Source organism: Capra hircus, chromosome 11 (genome assembly GCF_001704415.2).
Source record: "Capra hircus breed San Clemente chromosome 11, ASM170441v1, whole genome shotgun sequence".
Taxonomy (NCBI): Eukaryota; Metazoa; Chordata; class Mammalia; order Artiodactyla; family Bovidae; genus Capra; species Capra hircus.
The window spans coordinates 69,465,495-69,478,477 of record NC_030818.1 but is presented as its reverse complement, the minus strand read 5'-3'; positions in this window follow the sequence as shown (position 1 = coordinate 69,478,477).

Here is a 12,983-nt window from a genome sequence, read left to right as displayed (position 1 = left end):
GTGATCAGAGCTCTGTATCACTGGCCCAGTGCAGGAAAGAACATGTAGCAACAGCTGCCATGTGTCACCCAGAGTTCCCTTCGGGATACAGGACTAGTTTCCCAGCTGCTGGAGTGCTGTTAGCAGATCATCCTTAGCTGTCAGCCCTCTCCAGGGGTGACCTCAGTGAAGAAAACTGTCTTGCGAAATCTTTTTGGAATGAGTCTCATCCTGTGACTGATGATATAAGGGTATAAAGTCCTGAGAAAAGCAAAGAAATAGAAGCTACAAAGAGTAAACAATGGAAATTTTAGAACTGAAAATCATAGTAACTGAATTGAAATAAATCCTAATGATGGGATTACAGCAGAATATAGGAGACCAAAAAAAAAAAAAAAAAAATCAGTGAACCTGAAGATAGGACAATAGAAATTACTCAGCCCAAACAACAGAGAGATAATATATTGAAAAATAAAAATAAGCAGAGTGTTAGATATTTATGGGACAAAAACAGAATATCTAACATTAGTGTTCTGGAAGAAAAGGAGAAAGAGGACTGAACTAAAAGAGTCTCCTAATATATATTGACTGAAAAGTTGCCCCAAGTTAGTAAAAGACATAAACCTACAGATTTTAAAAGGTGAGCAAACCCCAAAGAGTTAAAAAAGAAATTCACACTAAGGCATGTCATAATCAAACTTCTGAAAAGTAAAGACAAAGAGAAAATCCTAATATGCAATGGCATCCCTTTATAGGAGAAAACAATTTGAAATGACAGCAGATTTCAGAAGATAATACATGGAATCCAAAAGGAAAGTAACATGACATTGTTCAAGTGCTAAAAGAAAAGACTTGTCCTCCCAGAGAAAATGTCCTTCAGCAATGAAGGAGAAATCAAGTTATTTGATTTCTCAGATATTCTCAGATGAAAGAAAACTAAGAGAATTTTTTTGCTCATAGACAGAACTACACTAAAAGAATGTCCAAGAAAATTTTCTAACAGTAAGAAAATGTTTTTTAAAGGAATCTTGGAACATTAGGAAAGAAAACAAGAGCACATAAGCAAAAATATGGATAAAGATAATAGTTTTTCCCTCTCTTGAGTTTTCTAAATTGTTTGATTACTAAAGCAAAAATTATAACACCATCTGATATGGCTCTTTATGTAGAGGAAATGTTTAAGACATTTGTATTACAAGTGGGGAGGGCAAAGAACTTAAATTTCTGTATTTCATTTGAAAGGGTAAAATGTTGACAGTAATAGATTGTAATGAGTTAGGTATATATAACGTGCTACCTAGAGAAACCACTTAAAAAGCTAACCAGGACAAATACTCAGAAGTGCTATAGAAGAAAAGGAATTCTAAAAGAAACATTCATGTAACCCACAGGAATGAGGGGGGGAAAAAACACAAAAAACAAATACAGAGAAAACAAAAGGTAAAACACAGACTTAAGTCCTAACATACCTAATGTTACACTAAATGCAAATAATCTAAATACACCAACTTAAAAATGGAGATTGACAAAGGGAGTTAAGCATATTACCAAACTATATGCTGAAATCAACTATGTGAAATTTGAAATTGTAAACCTACATCCTAACACAAGATAGCATATCATATTTGTACCATAATTTATTGAACCATTTCCCTACTAATAGACATTTAGATCTTTTCCTGGGTGTTTTTTTTTCTTTTTCTTTTTTTGGTACTACATTGGAAACAGTGTCAGACTTTATTTTTTTGGGCTCCAAAATCACTGCAGATGGTGACTGCAGCCATGAAATTAAAAGACGCTTACTCCTTGGAAGAAAAGTTATGACCAACCTAGATAGCATATTCAAAAGCAGAGACATTACTTTGCCAACAAAGGTCCGTCTAGTCAAGGCTATGGTTTTTCCTGTGGTCATGTATGGATGTGAGAGTTGAACTGTGAAGAAGGCTGAGCACTGAAGAATTGATGCTTTTGAACTGTGGTGTTGAAGAAGACTCTTGAGAGTGCCTTGGACTGCAAGGAGATCCAACCAGTCCATTCTGAAGGAGATCAGCCCTGGGATTTCTTTGGAAGGACTGATGCTGAAGCTGAAAATCCAATACTTTGGCTGCCTCATGCAAACAGTTGATTCATTGGAAAAGACTCTGATGCTGGGAGGGGTTGGGGGCAGGAGGAGAAGGGGACGACAGAGGATGAGATGGCTGGATGGCATCACCGACTTGATGGACGTGAGTTTGAGTGAACTCCAGGAGTTGGTGATGAACAGGGAGGCCTGGCGTGCTACGATTCATGGGGTCACAAAGAGTCGGACACGACTGAGCGACTGAACTGAACTGAACTGAAGACAATTTAAATACTATCATTCTTATTATTACTGTGATTTATTGGAGACCATACAAAGCATTACTTCATGAAGAGCAGAGCTAACCAAATACTTCTTGATACTTCTTTTGGTTTAAAAGAATTTCTCACATCTTAAATTATGAAAATCTCTCTCACCATCTGCTTCCCCTTACTTGAGCTTTCTCACCCTTTATTAAATTTGTTGTCCTTTTCAACTTGTTCATGTGTCATATAGAATACTACATATGACCTACATTCTACATATTTAACTCAAAAACTGGGTTAAAAAAATAGAAACGCTAATACTTCTCAATGATTTATAGGGGAAAAAATTACAATGACATAATATAGTGCTGCTCTGAGAAAAAATTTTTTTAAATCTGCCAGTGTATTGTATTGCCATCTACCATCACCAAAAGGCACTGATTATTATTCATGGTGTGTTCTTCTTGAAATGCAGATGGCACATCCATGAAAGACAAAGCTCAGCCCTGCTTGAAGTCTTTCTGCAGAATTCCCACTGAGCTCAGCTGCAGTAGTGAAACAGAGCCGTCACTGTAGGTACAGTTAACCCTATTTGCCTTGAACATATTAAATGACATGAGGTTTCCCAGGAACACAATGGCCATGGCACTGGGGAAAGACAAGACTATTTATAATCTGATAAACAAGCACTGATTTATGTTTCTATCTACTATGTGGTCATTATCTTTTTATCTTTGAAATCTTCTTTCTTTCCAGCACATGCCTCTCTTTTCTTTCCTTTTGTTTTTCCAAGAAATGATAAGTTTGCCCATTCTCCAAAGTCCATTTTGGAGCCAGGGAACATTTCTGCAGAGGTCAAAAGTGTGCTAGCCATAAGCCACTTCCAAGATTATTGATAAAATTACAACCTTTGTCAAAACAAAAGAACTTCTATGAACTCTGTAGGATGAAATATTTTCCAATTAAAGCTTATTCAGCTGGCACAGGTTAAAGTTCAGAATTTTAGTAAGGATGTAAAGGTATCATGATCATTAATTTATGTGTCCATTTGACTAGATCATAGGATGTCCAGATATCTGGCTATACATTATTTCTGGATGTGTCTGAGGTGTTTCTGGAAGAGATTAGCATTTGAATCTGTAGACTAAGTAAAGCAGATTGTCCTTCCCAAAGTGGCTGAGCCTCATCCAGTTCACTAAGCGCCTGAATAGAATAAAAAGGCAGAAGAAGACTGGATTCAACATTTGAGCTGGGATATCAATCTTCTGCTCTTGGCATTTCTGGATCTCAGGCCTTCAGACTCAGACTGCAATCTATATCATCAGCAATCTGGCTTTCAGACCTTTGAACTACACCACATTCCTAGACATCCACTTGCAGATTGCAAACGTTGTACTTCTCAGCCTCCATAATTGCATGAGCTAATACCTTATGATAAATTAATCTATCTATCTATCTATCCACCTACATTCTATTGGTTCTGATTCTCTGGACTAATGCAGGCTTCTTAATAGAACTCCTTGATAGAATAGTCCTGTCACCAATACATGTTTACTCATTTTCAAATTTGCATATACTATTCCTTTTCCAATGGACTTCCCAGGTAGCACTATTGGTGAAGAACCCATCTGCCAATGTAGGAGACATAAGAGACTTGGGTTCGATCCCTGGGTTGGGAAGTTCCCCTGGAGGAGGGCATGGCAACCCACTCTAGTATTCTTGCCTGGAGAATCCCATGGACAGAGGAGCCTGGCGGGCTACAGTCCATGGGGTCACAAAGAGTTGGACACAACTGAGGTGACTTAGCACACACACACATTCCCTTTCAAATAGTGTGGCTTCTGTTCCTAAAAACCTAGGTTTTGAAAATTATGAAATTGAGGATATCAAGATCTTACAGACCTTGGGATTAAAAACAAATGTACCTCTAATTATACTTTAAAATAATGTATTGGTCCAGACAAATTTTTTAGGCTGGCTTTTATGGTCTGTTTATTAAATCTATTGTCAGTTTAGGTCTCCAACCTTATACTTGGCTACTGCTTATTACAGATGCTATTCTGTAAAACTGAGTCCCTCAGTCTTCCATTTTCCCCAAGAATACTATCACTTCCTATCTCTGAGCCATAGTTTAAGGGCAAATTGATCACCAAGGAACTTTTACAACAGATGCTAGAATGCAACCTGGCAATGTACTCAGCAATAAAAATATGTGGCTCCATCTGCCCAGAACAGGACCACCCTTCTTTGGGGAAATGCCATTATTATGGACTGAATGTTTGTGTCCTCCTATTAAAATTCATATGTTGAAGCCCTAATCCCAATGTGATGATATTTGGATATGAGACCTTTGGATGGTAATTAGGTCATGAGGGTGGGTCCTAATGAATGAGATTCATGCCCTTAAAAAAAGAGGCCAGAGAGCTAGCTCCCTGTCTTTCTATCATGTGAGGATACCAGATGTTGGCAGGTCTGCAACCTGGAAGAGTGCTGTCACCAGAACCTGACCATGTGCCAGCACCCTAATACGGGACTTCCAACCTCCAGTACTGTCAGGAACAACTTTCTGTTGTTTATAAGCCATCTGATCTATGGGACTTTGTTATGTACTAGAACAGCCATTTCCCCAACTACAACCCCATGGAACTAGGGAGGTATGCTGCTGCTAAGTTGTTACAGTTATGTGCGACCCCATAGATGGCAGTCCACCAAGGTCCCTCGTCCCTGGGATTCTCCAGGCAAGAACACTGAAGTGGGTTGCCATTTCCTTCTCCAATGCATGAATGTGAAAAGTGAAAGTGAAGTCGCGCAGTCATGTCCAACTCTTCACGACCCCATGGACTGCTGCCTACCAGGCTCCTCCGTCCATGGGATTTTCCAGGCAAGTGTACTGGAGTGGGGTGCCATCGCCTTCTCGGAGGGAGGTATCAGTTCAGTTCAGTTCAGTCGCTCAGTCGTGTCCAACTCTTTGAGACCCCATGAATCGCAGCATGCCAGGCCTCCCTGTCCATCACCAACTCCCGGAGTTCACTCAGATTCATGTTCATCGAGTCAGTAATGTCATCCAACCATCTCATCCTCTGTCGTCCCCTTTTCCTCCTGCCTCCAATCCCTCCCAGCATCAAAGTCTTTTCCAATGAGTCAACACTTTGCATGAGGTGGCCGAAGTACTGGAGTTTCACCTTTAGCATCATTCCTTCCAAAGAAATCTCAGGGCTAATCTCCTTCAGAATGGACTGGTTGGATCTCCTTGCAGTCCAAGGGAGGGAGGTATAGGAGTTGCCAGTCGTAAGACCTCACATATTTGGCTACAGTGACTGGTCCCAAATCTAGGCAGGCTAATCAGAATCCTCTCTAGGACTTTCCTAAATGGAGATTGCAAGGAAAAGACTTTCCTCTCCAGTCAGGAACCCATAATAATGTAGGCATGGAGCACCATGAGGCCATGTCAGGGAAGGGAAAAGAGAAAAGGAAGTAGAGACGGAATTAATCATTCTTGGCCACATCCAAGTTCTCTTAGGCCAGATCAGACCACCCTTCCTGTTCTGTTCTCTGGTGATGTGGGCATTCCCTTTGTATGCCTAAGTTACTTCAGGTTGGATTCCTGGATTACTGGTGTGACCTGGTACTGACAGTTTTGCAGAAGATGTAAATTCTTCACATGATCATTTAAATTCTTCACATGATACAAAAATCAATTCTCAGTAAATGCTGAGGGCACACTAAACTTAAAAGTGCTTGCGGCAACCAAATTTATCTTTATCAGTTTTCTGGTTGCTAAACATACATATTATAAAATAAGTTTATGAAAGCTAGTGTACAAAGTGACTATTTCAGATTTTTGTCTGTATGTATATAAATACATATAATAATTGTCTTCCCAAAACTTAGATCAGACTTTGAGTCAATCCTATAGCTTATGTCTTCCACTTAATAATGTATTTTGGATATCATGATACATTAATTTACATAGATCTGCTTGGTGGTATTTTTTTTCCTCTCTCTCTCTCTCTTTTTTTTCATTTTACTTTACAATACTTTATTGGTTTTGCCATACATTGACATGAATCCACCATGGGTGTACATGAGTTCCCAATCCTGAACCCCCCTCCCACCTCTCTCCCCATATCATCTCTCTGGGTCATCCCAGTCCAACAGCCCCAAGCATCCTGTATCCTGTATAGAACCTAGACTGGTGATTCATTTCTTACATGATAGTATACATGTTTCAATGCCATTCTCCCAAATCATCCCACACTCTCCCTCTCCCACAGAGTCCAATAGTCTGTTCTATACATCTGTGTCTCTATTGCTGTCTTGCATATAGGGTTATCATTACCATCTTTCTAAATTCCATATATATGTGTTAGTATACTGTATTGGTGTTTTTCATTCTGGCTTACTTCACTCTGTATAATCGGCTTCCAGTTTCATCCACCTCATTAGAACTGATTCAAATGTATCCTTTTTAACGGCTGAGTAATATTCCATTGTGTATATGTACTACAGCTTTCTTATCCAGAATGGGAAAGACTAGAGATCTCTTCAAGAAAATTACAGATTCCAAAGGAACATTTCATGCAAAGATGGGCTCAATAAAGGACAGAAATGGTCTGGACCCAACAAAAGCAGAAGACATTAAGAAGAGGTGGCAAGAATACACAGATTAACTGTACAAAAAAGATCTTCACGACCCAAATAATCACGATGGTGTGATCACTCATCTATAGCCAGACATCCTGGAATGTGAAGTCAAGTGGGCCTTGTAAAGCATCGCTACAAACAAAGCTAGTGGAAGTGATGAAATTCCAGTTGAGCTGTTTCAAATCCTGAAAGATGATGCTGTGAAAATGCTGCACTCAATATGTCAGCAAATTTGGAAAACTCAGCAGTGGCCACAGAACTGGAAAAGGTCAGTGTTCATTCCAAACCCAAAGAAAGGCAATGCCAAAAATGCTCAAATTACCACACAATTGCACTCATCTCACATGCTAGTAAAGTAATGCTCAAATTCTCCAAGCCAGGCTTCAGCAATACGTGAACCGTGAACTTCCTGATGTTCAAGCTGGTTTTAGAAAAGGCAGAGGAACCAGATATCAAATCGCCAGCATCCACTGGATCATGGAAAAAGCAAGAGAGTTCCAGAAAAGTATTTATTTCTGCTTTATTGACTATGCCAAAGCCTTTGACAGTGTGGATCACAATAAACTGTGGAAAATTCTGAAAGAAATGGGAATACCAGACCACCTGACCTGCCTCTTGAGAAACCTGTATGCAGATCAGGAAGCAGCAGTTAGAACTGGACATGGATGAACAGACTGGTTCCAAAAAGGAAAAGGAGTACATCAAGGCTGTATATTGTCACCCTGCTTATTTAACTTCTATGCAGAGTACATCATGAGAAACGCTGGACTGGAAGAAACACAAGCTGGAATCAAGATTGCCGGGAGAAATGTCAATAACCTCAGATATGCAGATGACACCGCCCTTATGGCAGAAAGTGAAGAGGAACTAAAAAGCCTCTTGATGAAAGTGAAAGAGGAGAGTGAAAAACTTGGCCTAAAGCTCAACATTCAGAAAATGAAGATCATGGCATCCGGTCCCATCACTTCATGGGAAATAGATGGGGAAACTGTGGAAACAGTGTCAGACTTTATTTTTTTGGGCTCCAAAATCACTGCAGATGGTGACTGCAGCCATGAAATTAAAAGACGTTTACCGCTTGGAAGAAAAGTTATGACCAACCTGGACAGTATATTCAAAAGCAGAGACATTACTTTGCCGACTAAGGTCCATCTAGTCAAGGCTATGGTTTTTCCTGTGGTCATGTATGGATGTGAGAGTTGAACTGTGAAGAAGACTGAGCACTGAAGAATTGATGCTTTTGAACTGTGGTGTTGGAGAAGACTCTTGAGAGTGCCTTGGACTGCAAGGAGATCCAACCAGTCCATTCTGAAGGAGATCAGCCCTGGGATTTCTTTGGAAGGACTGATGCTAAAGCTGAAACTCCAGTACTTTGGCCACCTCATGTGAAGAGTTGACTCATTGGAAAAGACTCTGATGCTGGGAGGGATTGGGGGCAGGAGGAGAAGGGGACGACCGAGGATGAGATGGCTGGATGGCACCACTGACTCTATGGACATGAGTCTAAGTGAACTCCGGGAGTTGGTGATGGACAGGGAGGCCTGGTGTGCTGCAATTCATGGGGTCACAAAGAGTCGAACATGACTGAGCTACTGAACTGAACTGAACTTTCTTATCCATTTGTCTGCTGATGGACATCTAGGTTGCTTCCATGTCCTGGCTATTATAAACAGTGCTGCGATGAACATTGGGGTACACATGTCTCTTTCAGTTCTGGTTTCCTCCGTGTGTATGCCCAGAAGTGGGATTGCTGGGTCATAAGGCAGTTCTATTTCCAGTTTTTTAAGGAATCTCCACACTGTTCTCCATAGTGGCTGTACTAGTTTGCATTCCCACCAACAGTGTAAGAGGGTTCCCTTTACTCCACATGCTCTCCAGCATTTACTGCTTGTAGACTTTTGGATCGCAGCCACTCTGACTGGCGTGAAATGGTACTTCATTGTTATCTTGATTTGCATTTCTCTGATAATGAGTGATGTTGAGTATCTTTTCATGTGTTTGTTAGCCATCTGTATGTCTTCTTTGGAGAAATGTCTATTTAGTTCTTTGGCCCATTTTTTGATTGGGTCATTTATTTTTCTGGAATTGAGCTGCATAAGTTGCTTGTATATTTTTGAGATTAGTTGTTTGTCAGTTGCTTCATTTGCTATTATTTTCTCCCACTCAGAAGGCTGTCTTTTCACCTTGCTTATAGTTTCCTTTGTTGTGCAGAAGCTTTTAATTTTAATTAGATCCCATTTGTTTATTTTTGCTTTTATTTCCAGTATTCTGGGAGGTGGATCATAGAGGATCCTGCTGTGATTTATGTCTGAGAGTGTTTTTCCTATGTTCTCCTCTAGGAGTTTTATAGTTTCTGGTCTTACATTTAGATCTTTAATCCATTTTGAGTTTATTTTTGTGAATGGCATTAGAAAGTGTCCTAGTTTCATTCTTTTACAAGTGGTTGACCAGTTTTCCCAGCACCACTTGTTAAAGAGATTGTCTTTTCTCTGGTGTATATTCTTGCCTCCTTTGTCATAGATAAGGTGTCCATAGGTGTGTGGATTTATCTCTGGGCTTTCTATTTTGTTCCATTGATCTATATTTCTGTCTTTGTGCCAGTACCATACTGTTTTGATGACTGTGGCTTTGTAGTAGAGCCTGAAGTCAGGCAGGTTGATTCCTCCAGTTCCATTCTTCTTTCTCAAGATTACTTTGGCTATTCAAGGTTTTTTGTATTTCCATAAAAACTGTGAAATTATTTGTTCTATCTCTGTGAAAAATACCACTGGTAGCTTGATAGGGATTGCATTGAATCTGTAGATTGCTTTGGGTAGTATACTCATTTTCACTATATTGATTCTTCCAATCCATGAACATGGTATATTTCTGCATCTATTAGTGTTCTCTTTGATTTCTTTCACCAGTGTTTTATAGTTTTCTATATATAAGTCTTTTGTTTCTTTAGGTAGATATATCCCTAAGTATTTTATTCTTTTCATTGCAATGGTGAATGGAATTGTTTCCTTAATTTCTTTTTCTGCTTTCTCATTATTAGTGTATAGGAATGCAAGCGATTTCTGTGCATTGATTTTATATCCTGCAACTTTACTATGTTCATTGATTAGCTCTAGTAATTTTCTGGTGGAGTCTTTAGGGTTTTCTATGTAGAGGATCAAGGTTCTGCAAACAGTGAGAGTTTTACTTCTTTTCCAATTTAGATTCCTTTTATTTCTTTTTCTGCTCTGATTGCTGTTGCCAAAACTTCCAGAACTATGTTTAATAGTAGTGGTAAAAGTGGGCACCCTTGTCTTTTTCCTGACTTTAGGGGAAATGCTTTCAATTTTTCACCATTGAGAATAATGTTTGCTGTGGGTTTGTCATATATAGCTTTTATTATGTTGAGCTATGTTCCTTCTGTTCCTGCTTTCTGGAGAGTTTTTATCATAAATGGATGTTGAATTTTGTCGAAGGCTTTCTCTGCATCTATTGAGATAATCAGATGGCTTTTATTTTTCAATTTGTTAATGTGGTGAATTACATTGATTGATTTGTAGCTATTGAAGAATCCTTGCATCCCTGGGATAAAGCCCACTTGGTCATGGTGTATGATCTTTTTAATGTGTTTCTGGATTCTGATTGCTAGAATTTTGTTAAGGATTTTTGCATCTATGTTCATCAGTGATATTGGCCTGTAGTTTTCTTTTTTGGTGGCATCTTTGTCAGGTTTTGGTATTAGGGTGATGGTGGCCTCATAGAATGAGTTTGGAAGTTTACCTTCCTCTGCAATTTTCTGGAAGAGTTTGAGTAGGATAGGTGTTAGCTCTTCTCTAAATTTTTGGTAGAATTCAGCTGTGAAGCCGTGCTTGGTGGTATTTTAAATGTTTATGTTCAAAATGTGTCCTCCTAAATGACTATCATTGGTAATGGTGGTCACTGAGGGTATGTGCTATTTCACTGATGGAATTCTAAATTAGAGCCAGGAGACCTGTGCAATTGACTTTTTGTGTGCAGACAGGTTTTGCAAGAAGTTGAATGGTTGATTTCTCATTTCCATGTCAGGCTGTTGGCAGTATTTCAAGCACTCTTTTGATTCAGGGTTGAATCACGGGACAAAGCTATAAGACACTTGCCTGGCAATTTGCAAGGTGATCTTATATGGTGAACAGTACAGGGAAAACAAAACCTGCTCACTCTGGACTCACATTCATAATCAGGAGTTATGAAAATAATAACAACTAACACAACAGCAACTTTTATCAAGTACTTAATAGGTACCAGGGACACTGGCTAAGCACTTGACATCAGATGTATTATTTAATCCTTACAGTAACTCTAAAATTATCACTGCTGCTGCTGCTGCTAAGTCGCTTCAGTTGTGTTTGACTCTGTGCGACCCCATAGATGGCAGCCCACCAGGCTTCTCCGTCCCTGGGATTCTCCAGGTAAGAACAATGGAGTGGGTTGCCATTTCCTTCTCCAATGCATGAAAGTGAAAAGTGAAAGTGCAGTTGCTCAGTTGTGTCTGACTCTTAGTGACCCCATGGACTGCAGCCCACCAGGCTCCTCCATCCATGGGATTTTCCAGGCAAGAGTACTGGAGTGAGTTGCCATTGCCTTCTCTGAAAATTATCAGTATTTTCAGTAATTAATTTGAAGATTTTGTCTATAGTCAGACAGATCGGAAGTGTCAGCGCTGGTATTTGACCTTGAGCTAAATAACCCTAAAGCCTGTGTTCCTCATCACCAGTTATTCTGCTCTCCAATTTGCTCCCCCGCAGCACCTGACTTGGAATGTTTATCTATTGTTACCTCAAAACTCAGATTTTGAAATGTAAACATTTTTACTGTTAGGAAAGTTTGTGGAAATTTTACTAACGCTTTTGTGCTGAGTTTAAGATAAATTTAGAGGAGGATATTACAATATCCTCTTGGTTGACACAACCTGGTGCAAACAAGGGTTGGAGGTTTATTGGTTGAGGTTCTGTTCCCTGACCACTTCAACTTTTGCTAAGTCAGATTTCTGGAAATAATATATGAAGTAAGAAAATTAAAACTAATTATGAATAGCACCATGTAATTTATAAGGAAATCAATATAAAATATGACTTTAGGAAAATCAGATGAAGTATTAGTTTCCTATGGCTGCTGTAACAAATTATCACAAAGCTAGTGGCTTAAAGGGGCTTCCCAGGTGGTGCTAGTTGTAAAGAACATGCCTGCCAATGCCAGTGCAGCAGATGTAAGAGACACAGGTTTGATCCCTGGGTCAGGAAGATTCCCTGGCGAAGGAAATGGCAACCCACTCCAGTATTCTTCCTTGGGAAATCCCACAGACAGAGGAGCCTGGTGGTTTACGGTCCATAGGGTCGCAAAGAGTCAGACACAGCTGAAGCAACTTAGCATGTACAGTGGCTTAAAACAACACACGTGTGTTATCTCATTTTTTAAAAATTAATTAATTAAATACTTTTGGGCTGCACTGGGTCTTCGTTGCTGTGCACCAGCTGTCCCTAGCCGTGGTGTTCAACCGTCTCTTTGTGGTGACTTCTCCTGTTGCTGAGTGTGGGCTCTGGAGTGCACGGGCTTCACAGCTGGAGCACACAGGCTCCACCGTTGTAACACACAGCGTAACACACAGGCTCAGTCGTCCTGCGGCATGTGGGATCTTCCCAGACCAAGGATCACACCCATGTCCCCTGCATTGGCAGGCAGATTCTTAACCACTGGACCACCAGGGAAGTCCAATTATCTCATGTTTTGAAAAATACAAATCCAAAACAGGTCTGACGTGGCTAAAATCAAGGTGTCGGCAGAGTTGTATTCCTTTGGGTGGCTCTAAGGGAGAATCTTTCTTTGCCTTTTCTTGTTTCTTGACGCTGCATTCATGATTCATGGTTCACCTTCACTCCAACCTTTGCTTCCGTCCTCGCATCCCCTTCTCTGACTCTCCTACCTCATCTGTCTTTCTCTTGATAGAAAACTTTATTTTTTAAATGTTGGTGAAAAGCACACAACATAAAATTTATCATCTTAACCATTTTTAAAATTACAGT